This window comes from Piliocolobus tephrosceles, chromosome 5 (assembly GCF_002776525.5).
Source record: "Piliocolobus tephrosceles isolate RC106 chromosome 5, ASM277652v3, whole genome shotgun sequence".
NCBI lineage: Eukaryota > Metazoa > Chordata > Mammalia > Primates > Cercopithecidae > Piliocolobus > Piliocolobus tephrosceles.
In genome coordinates this window covers 112,021,017-112,034,581 of record NC_045438.1, presented here as the reverse complement: position 1 = coordinate 112,034,581, position 13,565 = coordinate 112,021,017, and the positions used below count along the sequence as shown (strand labels likewise).

At 40.0% G+C, this 13,565-nt stretch overlaps 1 protein-coding gene and 1 pseudogene across 2 annotated transcripts in view; one reads left to right on the top strand and one right to left on the bottom strand.

Annotated features, from left to right (window-relative positions):
• The window catches only part of BEND6 (BEN domain containing 6), a 71,054-nt gene that overhangs the window by 8,244 nt on the left and 49,245 nt on the right, over positions 1-13,565 (top strand). The window lies entirely within an intron of this gene.
• LOC111549778 lies at positions 2,115-3,279 on the bottom strand (annotated as a pseudogene).

Genomic DNA, 13,565 nt, shown 5'->3' with positions numbered 1-13,565 from the left:
TCATTTGCACTGCAGCTCTTCCCCTAAAGGAAACCCTCTTAGTTACAGCTTGCTGAGCCGCTACTCTTGCTACTCTTGCTCTCTTCCGGCTCTCCTTAGGCTACTACTACCCAGATTAATGAAGGCCAACCCGACACTCCAGCAGAACGTCAGATGTTTCCTTGTACACAGAGATGCGGTCCTCTCCTTTGGCCTGTGAGGAATTTGCCTAGGCCACACCTCCTAATCCAGCAATTTCACAAGACTCCTTGTATTAAAAAATTATAGTTACACTCTTACCATTTCATTGCCATGTCTCCATCCTTATCACTTGGGTAAATTTGACCCAGAATCTCCAGAAAGCTGAAAAAGCTTAGCAGGGCCAAGCTGACTCCTACTTTGGAAAAAGGGCTCTATGTGAGACCACCTGGTTGTCCTTTATAAAAGAGAAAGTTGTAATAATTTTTTCTTTATATTTTTACAAAAGATTGAGGTTTATCTAACATAGACTCATAGATATCAAGGTTAATTAGCTATATTTATTGAAGCCCTCCCTTGTACTCAGTGCTATAAACTCCCCTCCTACTCTCACATGTTTGACCTAAGCTTGTATGGGGGTAATCTGGTTCAGTTTGCTTCAATTAATAATAAAATATTAATAATAATTAACATAATGTATTACTATTAATAAATTAATATAATGTAATTAATATACTGGGGTATAGTAAAATACTATTAATAGATTAATATTATAATTACAATATTAATGATATACTTAGTTATAAAATATAATATTTTTGTAATAATGATATAATTGTATTAATTAATAATATAATTATTTTTATAAAATAAAATAGAGATTATATTATTACAACTAATATTATAATTAATAATATTATAATTAATTATAATATCAACTCATAATGGGGTATTTTATTATTCCCATTTCACAGATGGAGAAACAGAAGCACGGAAAGATTACATGGGTAGTAAGTATTGGAGCTAGGGTTGTGGATCAGACAATTTGGTTTTAGACACTATGATTGTAAATACTTATGTGACCTGCTTCACCATCTAATACATTTGTAAGGGTTTCAGACTGGAAGACTATCTTGAACTAACTACATAGCAAAACTGTACCTCTACCAATAAAAACGAGTAGCTCACTAAGCTTTCTATCTTTTCATAGAAGGACAAGTTTAGTCTTTCCCTCTTTCTGTGAACAGGATGTACATTTGCCCAAGGTTCTATGTCCTGCTGACTATTCTAACAACTTCTCTACCATAGAATCAAGGACTGACAACACTGTCCCCAAATGCCAAGTACCTTGTTCCTCTGTCTTTTTGTCGTTTTTTTTGGTTTTTTTTTTTTTTTTCAGATGGGGGCTTGCTCTGTCGCCCATGCTGGAGTGCAGTGGCATTATCATAGCTTACTGTAGCCTCCGTCTCCCAGGCTCAAGCAATTCTTCTGGCACAGCCTCCCAAGTAGCTGAGACTACAGGCAGGCATCACCATACCTGGCTAATTTTTTTTTATTTTTAGTAGATGAAGTCTCATTAGGTTACTCAGGCCGGTAATTCTTGGCTTCAAGCAATCCTCCTACCTCTTTGTCTCCCAAGTTGGGATTACAAGTGTGAGCCTCCTCACCTGGCCTCCTCTCAGTCTTTGACACTTCTGAACCTCGAGGTTAGGTTGCATACTTTGATCTCACTCTACCCATCTATTCATCGTTGCTTTAATATAGCTTCCTGGGCCTCAGCTGGCTTAAAAAGATTCATCCCATTTCCTTGAGCTTTCTTCTTTGATCAACACTTGCATTCTCCATCCTTAACTGGTTTCTTAGTTCTAACTTGCCCTATGGCTAACCATACCCAGATTTGCCAATACACTGAGAGAAGATGGCCTTTTACATTCCTTTTCATTTTGATTACGAGTTTATTGACAGCGCTTTCCCTCATAGATATATAAGTGTATTTTTCTTTTTCTAATGTTTTGTAAAAAATATTTTATTATTAGCCCACCGATCAATTTGGAAAGATGAAATTTGCTCTTATTCCCATCACTGATTTTGAAGTCCGGAGCCAAAGCCGAGCGATAAAAGCAGGTTTAGTGATGAACAGATTAACCGAACTGCCAGGAGCAGCTGGGGGCAGAGGGCGGGGCCGGGTCATTATTCTTTTTTTTCCCACACTCTCACTCTCTCTTCTCTCCACGATTATTGACCGCCCCGGGGGCCTGATCACAAACCCTGCTTGGCCAGGGAGGCAGACACCTCGTCGGCTAGCGTGGCGAGCTGGGACGAGTCTACTATGTCCATGCTGCCGGTGGAGGAGACATTGCTGAGGTGCCGTGGAGACGTGTCCCCATGCACCACCGGCGACTTGTTCACGATTTCCGCCCCGTGGTCTGTCTTGGCTTTGGCGTTCTCGCAGAAGGTCAGCTTGTGGGTTTCAATCTTTTTATTTCCTCTGCCAGGGACATGAGTGATATTGTCCAGGGACCCGATCTTCGACTGGACTCTGTCCTTGAAGTCCAGCTTTTCAGATTTTAATTCCAACTGGCCACCTCCTGGTTTATGATGGATGATGCCTAATGAGCCACACTTGGAGGTCACCTTGCTCAGGTCAACTGATTTGTAGACTATTTGCACCTTCCCGCCTCCCGGCTGGTGCTTCAGGTTCTCAGTGGAGCCGATCTTGGACTTGACGTTCTTCAGGTCTGGCATGGGCACGGGGGCGGTCTGCAGGCGGCTGTTGGTGGAAGACGACACTTGGGTGGAGTACGGACCACCGCCACCTTCTTGGGCTCCTGGGCTGGAGGGGTTGGAAGGGTTGGGGTGCGGGAGCGGCTGCCAGGAGCGCCCGGGGAGCCGGGACTGCTGTAGCCGCTGCGATCCCCTGATTTTGGAGGTTCACCAGAACTGGGTGGTGTCTTTGGGGCGGGCGGGGTTTTTGCTGGAATCCTAGTGGCGTTGGCCTGGCCCTTCTGGCCTGGAGGGGCCACTCCCCGGGGTGTGGCGATCTTCGTTTTACCATCAGCCCCCTTGGCTTTTTTGTCATCGCTTCCAGTCCCGTCTTTGCTTTTACTGACCTCGCGGGCTTCGGTCACGTGACCAGCAGCTTCATCTTTCAGGCTGGGGGTGTCTCCAATGCCTGCTTCTTCAGCTTTCAGGCCAGCGTCCGTGTCACCCTCTTGGTCTTGGAGCATGGTGTAGCCCTCTTGATCTTTCCTGTCCCCCAACCCGTACGTAAGTCCCAGCGTGATCTTCCATCACATGGAACTCCTGGCGGGGCTCAGCCATCCTGGTTCAAGGCTCGCCTGATAGTTGACAGAGGCGAGGACGGGAGAGGACAGCGGAGGAGGAGAAGGTGGCTGTGGTGGGGGCGGCAGAAGGTGGGCGGTGGCAGCAGGCGCTGCTGTTGGTGCCAGAGCTGGTGGGTGGCCATAAGTGTATTTTTCTAAATGACCTTCATAGGGATAGGGAAATAACTTGATAAAATGTGTAATGTAGCTGATCATTTGTTTTTTTAAAATTTTACTGTTGCTTCAAGGTGGTAAGAAAGAATATCAGAGCAAGAAGAGAAATGATTGGTAACAGATAAGAGGAGAACTCCACTTAAGATGATTTATTAAGCAAATTATCTAAAATATGTGACTCAGCACATTCATTATATTTAGACCTAAACTTCTGATAGTATAAAAGTACAAAGTTAATGGAGATAATGGTGAATGATAACCAGTTATTTCATTAATATATGATATTAGGCCAGGCATAGTGACTCATACCTATAACACCACGACTTGTGTCAAAAAACTATTTAGAAATATTATTTAGCAAATAGATATGTTGATGTTGTTAGGAGCTAGGATTTTCAATGAGAGAGAAAAATGCATTATAAAATCAGAGGATCTCTTGAGCCTAGGAGTTCAAGGCTGCGGTGAGCCTTGATAGCATCACAGAACTCCAGTCTCTGTGACAAAGCGAGATCCTGTCATACACACAAAAAAATTTATATATATACATATGTGATATTAACATAGTGTATAATGGGATAGATATTTCAAAAAGAAATGATCTCATTTTTTCACATTATAATTTATTAGATTAATATTTGAGAGTTGAATCGATCCTGATTTTGATGCATAAGCATTGATTCTTGGATCAGAACCACATATTACATTTTATGAATTTAAAAAATTGGTCTAAAAGTTATTAATGTTGTAGAATACATTTACTTAAAGCAAAAAGCATAACAATCTCATTTTGCTCTCAACTTTCAAGATGAATAGAAAGTTCCACATTAATCAAAAAAATGTGAAGTAGAAAACAGTTGACATGACCTATAGTCCTCCTAAAATAGAACTTTTAATTGATTTTACTCCTTTCTAGGCTTAACTCTGAACCTGTGGTTTGTTTTTTGTTTGTTTGTTTGTTTTTTGAGACCAAGTCTTGCTCTGTCACCCAGGCTGGAGTGCAATGGCATGATCTCAGCTCACTGCAACCTCCACCTCCTGGGTTCAAGCAGTTCTCCTGCCTCAGCCTCCGGAGTAGCTGGGGTTACAGACACTTGCCACCATGCCTGGCTAATTTTTGTATATTTAGCAGAGATAGAGTTTCACCATTTTGGCAAGGCTAGTCTTGAACTCCTGACCTAAGGTGATCCGCCTGCCTCAGCCTCCCAAAGTGCTGGGATTACAGGTGTGAGCCACTGCGCTGGGCCTGTTTTTTTATAAATATGGGGGAAGGCACATAATTATTGGGGGGACAAGTAGTAACACAATAATAGCCAAGAAGAAAATGTTCTTGTGCAAATTTTCAGATAGTTCCGCCTGTGCCTACAGGCTTTTTATTGACAATTGATTGGGATAAGTGACACTGTGGAGCAGGTGAAGATTGCCTTCCACTTTTCCCAGCCTCTTATTTCTGTGCTATTACCTCTGTGCTATTGTCTTCTTCGTGAATACATCAAGATGAAAGTAAGCCAGCCACACTGTTTAATTTCCGATAAGACAAAGACTGGGTCATTTAGTACTTGGTTCTCTTGCCAGGTCAGGAGCAACAAATAGACTCTGGTATAGATAATGAAGCTAACATGTGGAGCCAGTGATACCAGCAATACTAGAGGTATTGATCCAGTAATACAGATATAAGCATGCATGAAGAAAATAGCAAAAAAATAAACCCCTTTGCCACTGGAAATAGAGCATGATCAGTGGTAGGATGGATCATGTCAGAACAGGGAAATTAGAAATACAAGCCATATCCAATAGAACAGTAATAACCCAGTAAACAAATAGTGTAGATCAGGTACATTGTCAGTATCAGATGTCTGTAGGGAGATAACAGGTGGAAGTACTGGCAACGGAAGGAATCCACTGACTGGCTGCAAATAGACACACAGGCAGTCAGGAGGTATGAGGAGCCCTGCTATGTTGTATCAGCCAAAGTGCCAGCAAGAAATAGATGGCCCACTGAAATCTGAATGATTTGAAAAGGCTTTAACTAAGGGACTATTTAAGAAAGTGTGGGCTGGGTATAGGGAAACCATGAGGGATCATGCTGTACCTCAGGGCTAGTCACAGTGGAAATGTTACCAGCCCTGGACTAAAGGGAGAGGAAAGGCATGGTTATTGTAACCTGAAAGGAGAGGGGCGCATGAAATCTGAAGTGACCCAACGGGGTGGGAGCCAGGAGGATAAATTCTCCTGACTCACTGTCCTCTCTCCCTCCGATCTCATGCCTGGACACTCATTGGCTGAACTCAGCAGGAAAGAGAGTGAGGAGCCCAGACAGGTCAGACTCCAGAGTCAGAGTGACACAGAGACAGCCAGAGAAAGGATCTGGAGGGCCAAAGAAAGGATCTCCTTCTCTAGCATTTAACCAGGACTATAGCCTAATAAACACTAATGAGCAAGCCAAGACTCCAGTCTCTGTGGGAATGGTACTACAGGGCAGAAACTTAGCCTAGGAGGGCCCTGTAAGGGACTACTTGAAGTGAGAAAAGCAAAAATCTCATTGGAATTGACAACCTGTTACAAAGCTGACTTGATGATTAGTTTCTAAGTTCTGGCTTGAGCCTGCTTATGGATTACCAACTAGGAGTGGTTGCCAGATTCCACTGGGGACCTCAGCTCCCTCATCTGTAAAGTGTGGATAATACATGTGCTACCCCAGAGGGTGTCTGTGAGGATTAAATGAGTTAGTACAGGTTAAATGCATAGAATAGCACCTTATACATACTGAATACTCAGTAAATGTTAGCTATGTTTTTTATTCTTATTAAGTGAAAGAGGCAGGATTGGAGAGATCTGAGGATGTCATATAGGGCAGTATAGGGAACTAAATTAATTTCTTTTCTAGATAATGATTACACATATGAAAACACATGATATCACTGCTTATTCATTCAATTAGCTTCAGTAAAAGTACATCCACAAACTCCAGAAAGATAAGAATGTTTTTCTTTCCTTTCCCATCATGGAAAATATAAAATGATTCAGGTCTATAGCCGCTCAAGCATAATGTTTCTTTTCTTTTCTTTCTTTCTTTCTTTTTTTTTTTTTTTTCTGAGACAGGTTCTCACTCTGTCACCCAGGCTGGAGTGCAGCAGAAGGAACAAAGCTCACTGTAGCCTCAAACTCCTGGGCTCTCGTGATCCTCCCACCTCAGCCTCCCCAGTAGCTGGGACTATAGGTGTGGCCCACCATGCCTGGCTAATTTTTTTTTAATTTTTTGTAGAAATGGATTCTCACCATGTTGCTCAGGCTGATCTTAAATTCCTGGGCTCAAGCAATTCTCCCACCTCAGCCTCCCAAAACACTGGGATTACAGGTGTGAGCCACTGCACTTGGTGCAAACATAATGTTACTTACGCTCCTGCATAATCTCTAATCCAGTCCAAGTTATGCCATAATAGTTTGGCAGCATCGTCGAACCATCTCAAAGCATATTGACCATCTTTTTAATCATGATATTGCCAGAACAACTTGGAAATTGAAAATATTTATGTTATTTGAAAATGAGGGAAGTGGCCGAGCCTGTAATCCCAGCACTTTGGGAGGCCGAAGTGGGCGGATCACAAGGTCAGGAGCTTGAGACCATCCTGGCTAACACGGTGAAACCCCGTCTCTACTAAAATTATAAAAAATTAGCCGGACGTAGTGGCGGGTGCCTGCAGTCCCAGCTACTTGGGAGGCTGAGGCAGGAGAATCACTCGAACCCAGGAGGCAGAAGTTGTGTGAGCCAGGATCATGCCACTGCACTCCAGCCTGGGTGATAGAATGAGACTCTGTCTCAAAAAAAAAAAAAAAAAAAAAAAAAAATCCAAGGAAAAAAACCCTGAAAATGAAGGAAGTAAAAACAGACAGTAAGTTGAAATGCTGCCTAATGGACATTAGTAAAACCCAATAGTTTTCCCTCTAGAAATCAGAACGCTTTGGTGAGAAAGCCATTCATGCATTTGTTTTGTTCAGCAGAGTGCTGTCTCAGGGTTGGAGTGCTCAGAATGCACCCAATAATTTACAGCCATTTCAATCTTGATTTGTCTTCCTCTAGAACATATATAACTAAAAATTCATAATATAGACATCTCCTTCCTCCATACCCCATCTTGCTAAGCAGCTGGACTGAAACTAGTAGTCCATTTCATAGAAATCATTAAGCCAGTCACTGGCTATTTAGAATTATGTTGGCACTAGTTTCCCGCCATTTTTAATTCATTAACAGGGAGTCTTCAGTTCATATTCTGACCTGAGTACTACAAGGGCTCTTTTACGTCTACACCTTTCGAAACTGATATATGTATACAGCAATCCAAAACTTTTGAAACCTATGAAAGGATACTTAGGTTTTATTGTAGTGCTGTACTTGCCTTTCAAAATTTTTAATTGAATCCCTAATGGAGGACTTATATTTAAATACAAAGGCAGATGAGACACCTGTATTATATTTTGATATTAATTTAGTTTCCTTAGGTTTGGTGACTTTTTTTTTTTTAGAATTTCAGAGGTGGCTTTTGAATTCCTGCATTAGGGATGTCATTGATTTGTTAAAATTAAACATAAATGCATTGAGAATTTATGTTTTGATTTGCTTCCATTAATTAAAAAAATTCCCCTTTTGCTAGATTTCAATGCTGAGACACTGTGTTTTTCATAATTTGGATGTTGCTTAGGACATTGTTTTTTGAACTATGGATTTTAATCCATTAATGGGTTGTGAAATCAGTTTAATGTGCTATGACCAGCCCCTTTTTTAAATGAAATAAAATAGAGCAGACAGAATAGAAACTGAGAGAGTGCATTGCATGTAGTAAGGGAAATATGTTTCTTAAAATTTTGTTTTAGTTGTGTGTGTGTGTGTGTGTGTGTGTTTTCTAGATCAAAATGTATTTTTTACTGTAACAATCAAAAAAAATTTAAAACCATTGGCTTATATATTCTTCCTCCAACCACTTTTTCTTTTTCTTTTTTTGAGACAGAGTCTCACTCTGTCATGCAGGCTGGAGTGCAGTGGCATGATCTCAGCTCACCACAACCTCCGCCTCCCAGGTTCAAGCGATTCTCGTGCCTTAGCCTTCCCAGTAGCTGGGATTACAGGTACAAGCCACCATGCCCGGCTAATCTTTGTTTCACCACGTTGGCTGGGCTTGTTGCAAACTCCCAAACTCAGGTGATCTGCCCACCTTGGCCTCCCAAAGTGCTAGGATTACAGGCGTGAATAACCACGCTCTGCCCCAACCACATATTGTTAAGTGTTATCATGGCTGTGTTCACGTTTCATCTCATCTACTGCAACTATCTAAAGAATTAATAAGATGTGTTCTTTAAATTAATTAATTAATTAATTAATTGGGAGCAGATAGCCACATAGTGAATTTTTTTACTACCTATCAGAAACTGGTAGTATTTAATACCTAGCCATATTCATAATACTCCTTCTGAATTTGCTAATTGGCAGCTAACGTAAACATTGAATCACCTGTTTATGGAATTTATAACATAATATTGACCTGAAATCTGCTGGAAAGTAGACATTCTAAATAAGGTCTGATATGTCTATATCTGGTTGGTTTTGAGTGAACTGTGTGTTTGTGAAGAAACTTGAGGATTTGCTCTTTAACCAAATCATATCTGCAGGAGAAAAGTTTAATATTAATACAACTAGGGATAATATAAAAACTATGTTTTTGTAAACTAATTTGTTTTTGTCCAAGTTTTTTCTTGTGGTAAAACACACATCACATAAAATTTACCATCTTACTCATTTTAACTGTTTGGTTCAGTGACCTTAAGTACCTTCGTGTTATTGTGCAACCATTACTGCCATCCATCTTCAAGATACTTTTCATCTTACAAAACTGAACTTCTGTGCTCATTAAGCAATAATTCCTATTCCCTCACTTCCCCCAGCCCCTGGCAACCACCATTCTACTTTCTGTCTCTATGACTTTGACTATTCTGGTACCTCATGTAAGTGGGATCATACAATATTTGTATTTTTGGAACTGGCATATTTCACTTAACATAATGTTCTCAAGGTAAATCCATGTTGTGGAACATCAGAATTTCCTTCCTTTTAAAGGTTGAATACTATTACATTATATGTTTGTGCCCATTTTGCTTATTTATTCATCTTTTGATGAACATGGATTGCTTGCCCCTTTCAGCTATTGTGAATAATGCTGCTATGAACATGGGTATGCAAGTATCTCTTCAAGACTCTGCTTTAATTCTGTTTAGTATATATCCAGAAGTGGAATTGCTGGATCATATCGTAATTTTGTTTGTAATTTTTCTAGAAGGTTCTGTACTGTTTTCCAGCAGTGGCTGCACCATCTTACATTACCACCAGCAGTGCACAGGGTTCCAGTTCCTCTATATCCTTACCAATACTTATGATTTTGGTTTTTTGTTTGTAGCCATCCTAATAGCTATGAGGTAGTTTCTCCTTGTAGTTTTGATTTGCATTTCCTAATGATTAATGATACTGAGCACCTTTTCATGTGATATCAGCCATTTGTATATCTTCTATGGAAAAAAGTTCATTCAAGTCCTTTACCCATTTTGAATCATTTTTTTTGTTGTTGTTAAATTTTAAGAATTCTGTGCATTCTGGATATTAATCTCTTATTAAATACATGATTTGAAAATATTTTCTCATATTCTATGGGTTGCCTTTTTAACTCTGTTAATAGTGACTTTTGATGCACAAAACTTTAATTTGCATGAAGTCCAATATTCCTATTTTTTTGTTTTATTGCCTATGCCCTTTGGTATCATAGCCAAGAAATCTTTGAAAAATCCAGTCGCATAAAGTTTTGCCATATGTTTGTTTTCTTTTTACTTTACTTTTCTTTTCCTTTTTTTTTTTTTTTTTTTTTTTTTTGACAGGATCTTATTCTGTCGCCCAGGCTGGAGTGCAATGACATGATCTCAGCTCACCACAACATCCCCTTCCTGGGTTCAAGCAATTCTCCTGCCTCAGCTTCCTGAGTAGCTGAAATTAAAGCCGTGCGCCACCAGGCCTGACTAATATTTGTATTTTTAGTAGACATGGAGTTTCCCCACTTTGGCCAGGCTAGTCTCGAACCTCTGAGCTCGAGTGGTCCACCTGTCTTGGCCTCCCAAAGTGCTGAGATTACAGGTGTAAGCCACCATGCCCAGCCACCATATGTTTCCTTATAAGAATTTTATAACTAATTTGTTTTTAATGATTTTGCAAGCCTAAATTAATTTTTAGCAGGAATTAATAAAGTTTAAAGTAACAAAGTGTAACTCTTGAAAACTAATTATGTACTTTAAAAGGAAAAAGGATTGAAAGGAAGACTTTTACACTTTTATTTCATATACTATGTGTGATCTTTCACTTTTATAATGAGCATTACTGCCTTTCAGATAAAAAGAAGATGTTTTTCTCAATTATGTCACTTTCTACAGTAGTCTAAGCACTTAAGTTCTCAGTAGAAAACTGAAACCCCATTTTCCAACAGAAATGTATTAGTAGCCGGGTGCGGTGGCTCAAGCCTGTAATCCCAGCACTTTGGGAGGCCGAGACGGGCGGATCACGAGGTCAGGAGATCGAGACCATCCTGGCTAATATGGTGAAACCCCGTCTCTAATAGAAAATACAAAAAACTAGCCGGGTGATGAGGCGGGCGCCTGTAGTCCCAGCTACTCGGGAGGCTGAGACAGGAGAATGGCGTGAACCTGGGAGGCGGAGCTTGCAGTGAGCTGAGATCCGGCCACTGCACTCCAGCCTGGGCGGCAGAGCAAGACTCCGTCTCAAAAAAAAAGAAAAAAAAAAGAAATGTATTAGTAAGCTCAGGCTGCCGTAACAAACACCATAGACTGGGTGGCTTAAACAATAAAAATTTGTTTCTCACAATTCCATTAGTTAGAAAGTACAAGAACAGGCCCAGCAAGGTTCAGTTGCTGGTGAAGGCTCTATTTCTGGCTTACAGGTGGCATCCTTCTTGCTGTGACCTTACATGACAAAGAAAGAGATGTGATAGGATTAGTGGCCCTATAAGATAGATATATCTCTCCCTCTCTTCATCTTCTTATAGGGCCACTAATCCTATCCCATTAGGGCCCCAACCTTACAATCTCAATTAATCTTAATTGCCTGCTAAATGTCCTATCCCTAAACACAGTCACATTGGCGGTTAAGGCTTCAACATATGAATTTGGAGGATGGTGAGACATAATCAGTCCATAGGAAGAATATTTTATTTCTTCTGAACAGGGAAATTTGGGTGGTTGAGAAGAGGAGGAATCATATAAAAGACTTGGGGTTACCATATAGTTTTACTGTTAAAATTGATTTTCCAGTGGAGCATTGATCTACTGTACAAAGGAAGGAAAAATAAAGAATAATCAGAAGGCCTCTATTGCCCTGGATTTACTAAACGTGTGGTGATGATGCATTTGGCAAAACATAAGCCAAAAGGGAGACAGTGGGATATATATTGAGAGAACCCTTCCTGAAGTAAACAATCTTTTCTTTTGACTGTGGAAAAAAGAGCTCTCCACCCATTCTGAATTATCAGCAACCCCAGTGAAGTAAGATTCTGGCATCTGTTGCCATCACTAAATAGTACTTAACAGGTCCATATCAGTTAAACCTGGTGAAATTTAGTTTTATCAAATAATAATTCTGTTGTAGCAACTTAGAAGGTGCATATTTTATCTCTCAAGTACAAGTAGTGCCCCCTTATCCATGGAGGATTCATTCTAAGACGCCAGTGGATGCCTGAAATGGTGGGTTGTACCAAACTCTGTATATACTGTGTTTTTTTCTATACATACCTATGATAATGTTTAATTTATTAATTAGGCACAGTAAGACATTAATAACAATAACTAATAGTAATATAGAACAATTATAATGATATGCTGTAATAAAAGCTAGGTGAATGTGGTCTTCCTCTCAGAATATCTTTCTGTACTAAGTATGGTAATGATGTGAGATGATAACTGAGAAGACTAGTGTATACAGTATGGATATGCTGGACAAAAGGACAACTCACATGCTGGGTAAGTGATATGGTACAAGATCTCATTACACTACTCAGTATAGCATTCATTTTAAACTTACAATTTTTTTTCTTTTTTTGAGACAGGGTCTCATTCTGTCACCCAGGCTGGAGCGCAGTAGCACAATTAGGGCTCTCCACAGTCTCAGCTTCCCAGCTCAGGTGATCCTTCCACCTCAGCCTCCTGAGTAGCTGGGACTACAGGCACACCTCTATGCCCAGCTAGCTTTTTGTATTTTTTGTAGAGATGTGGTTTTGCCAAGATCAGTTGTCCAGACTGATCTTGCACTCCTGGCCTCAAGTGATCTGCCCACCTCAGCCTCCCAAAGTGCTGAGATTACAGGCATAAGTCATTGCACCCAGCCTAAACTTGTAGATTATTTATTTCTGGAATTTCCCATTTAGTGTTTTCAGACGGTAGTTCACTGGAGGTAACTGAAACTGAGGAAAGCAAAACTGTTAGTAAGGGGAGAGTAGAGTACTGTTTTTAATTTGTCAGTAATATTTGCAGTAATGTAAGGCAATGGAGGAAAAGGAATTAAAACAAATGGCCTGCCCACCAGAGAAAGAAATGAAGATGAAATAAAAGAAGGCAGGTGATACCATCTAAACTCCTTTTAAATATGATAAATATATGGATCTCTAGGTCGAGTTTTCACAAATTATGGTTCATCTGCCTGCTCTCTATTATTGTACAGCCTTAAGGTAAGAATGTTTTTTACGGATTTAAGAAGTTTTTAAAAATCAACATAACATTTTATTATATATAAAATTATATAAACTTAAAGTATCAGTGTTCATAAACATCGCCACACTCAGATGTGGATGTTCCACAATTGGAACATTGCCACACTTAATGTGTTTATGTATTGCCTATGCTTGTTTTCATACTATGAGAGTAGAGTTAAGTAGTAGTGACAGAGACCATATGGGACGACTTCATTGCTTTAAAGTACTGCTAAGTGGACCACAAATCATAGCAATACAGCTTTAATAACTGACAACATTTTGAGTGGCATGCATATTGTCATGCCATGGCATTTTATTTTAT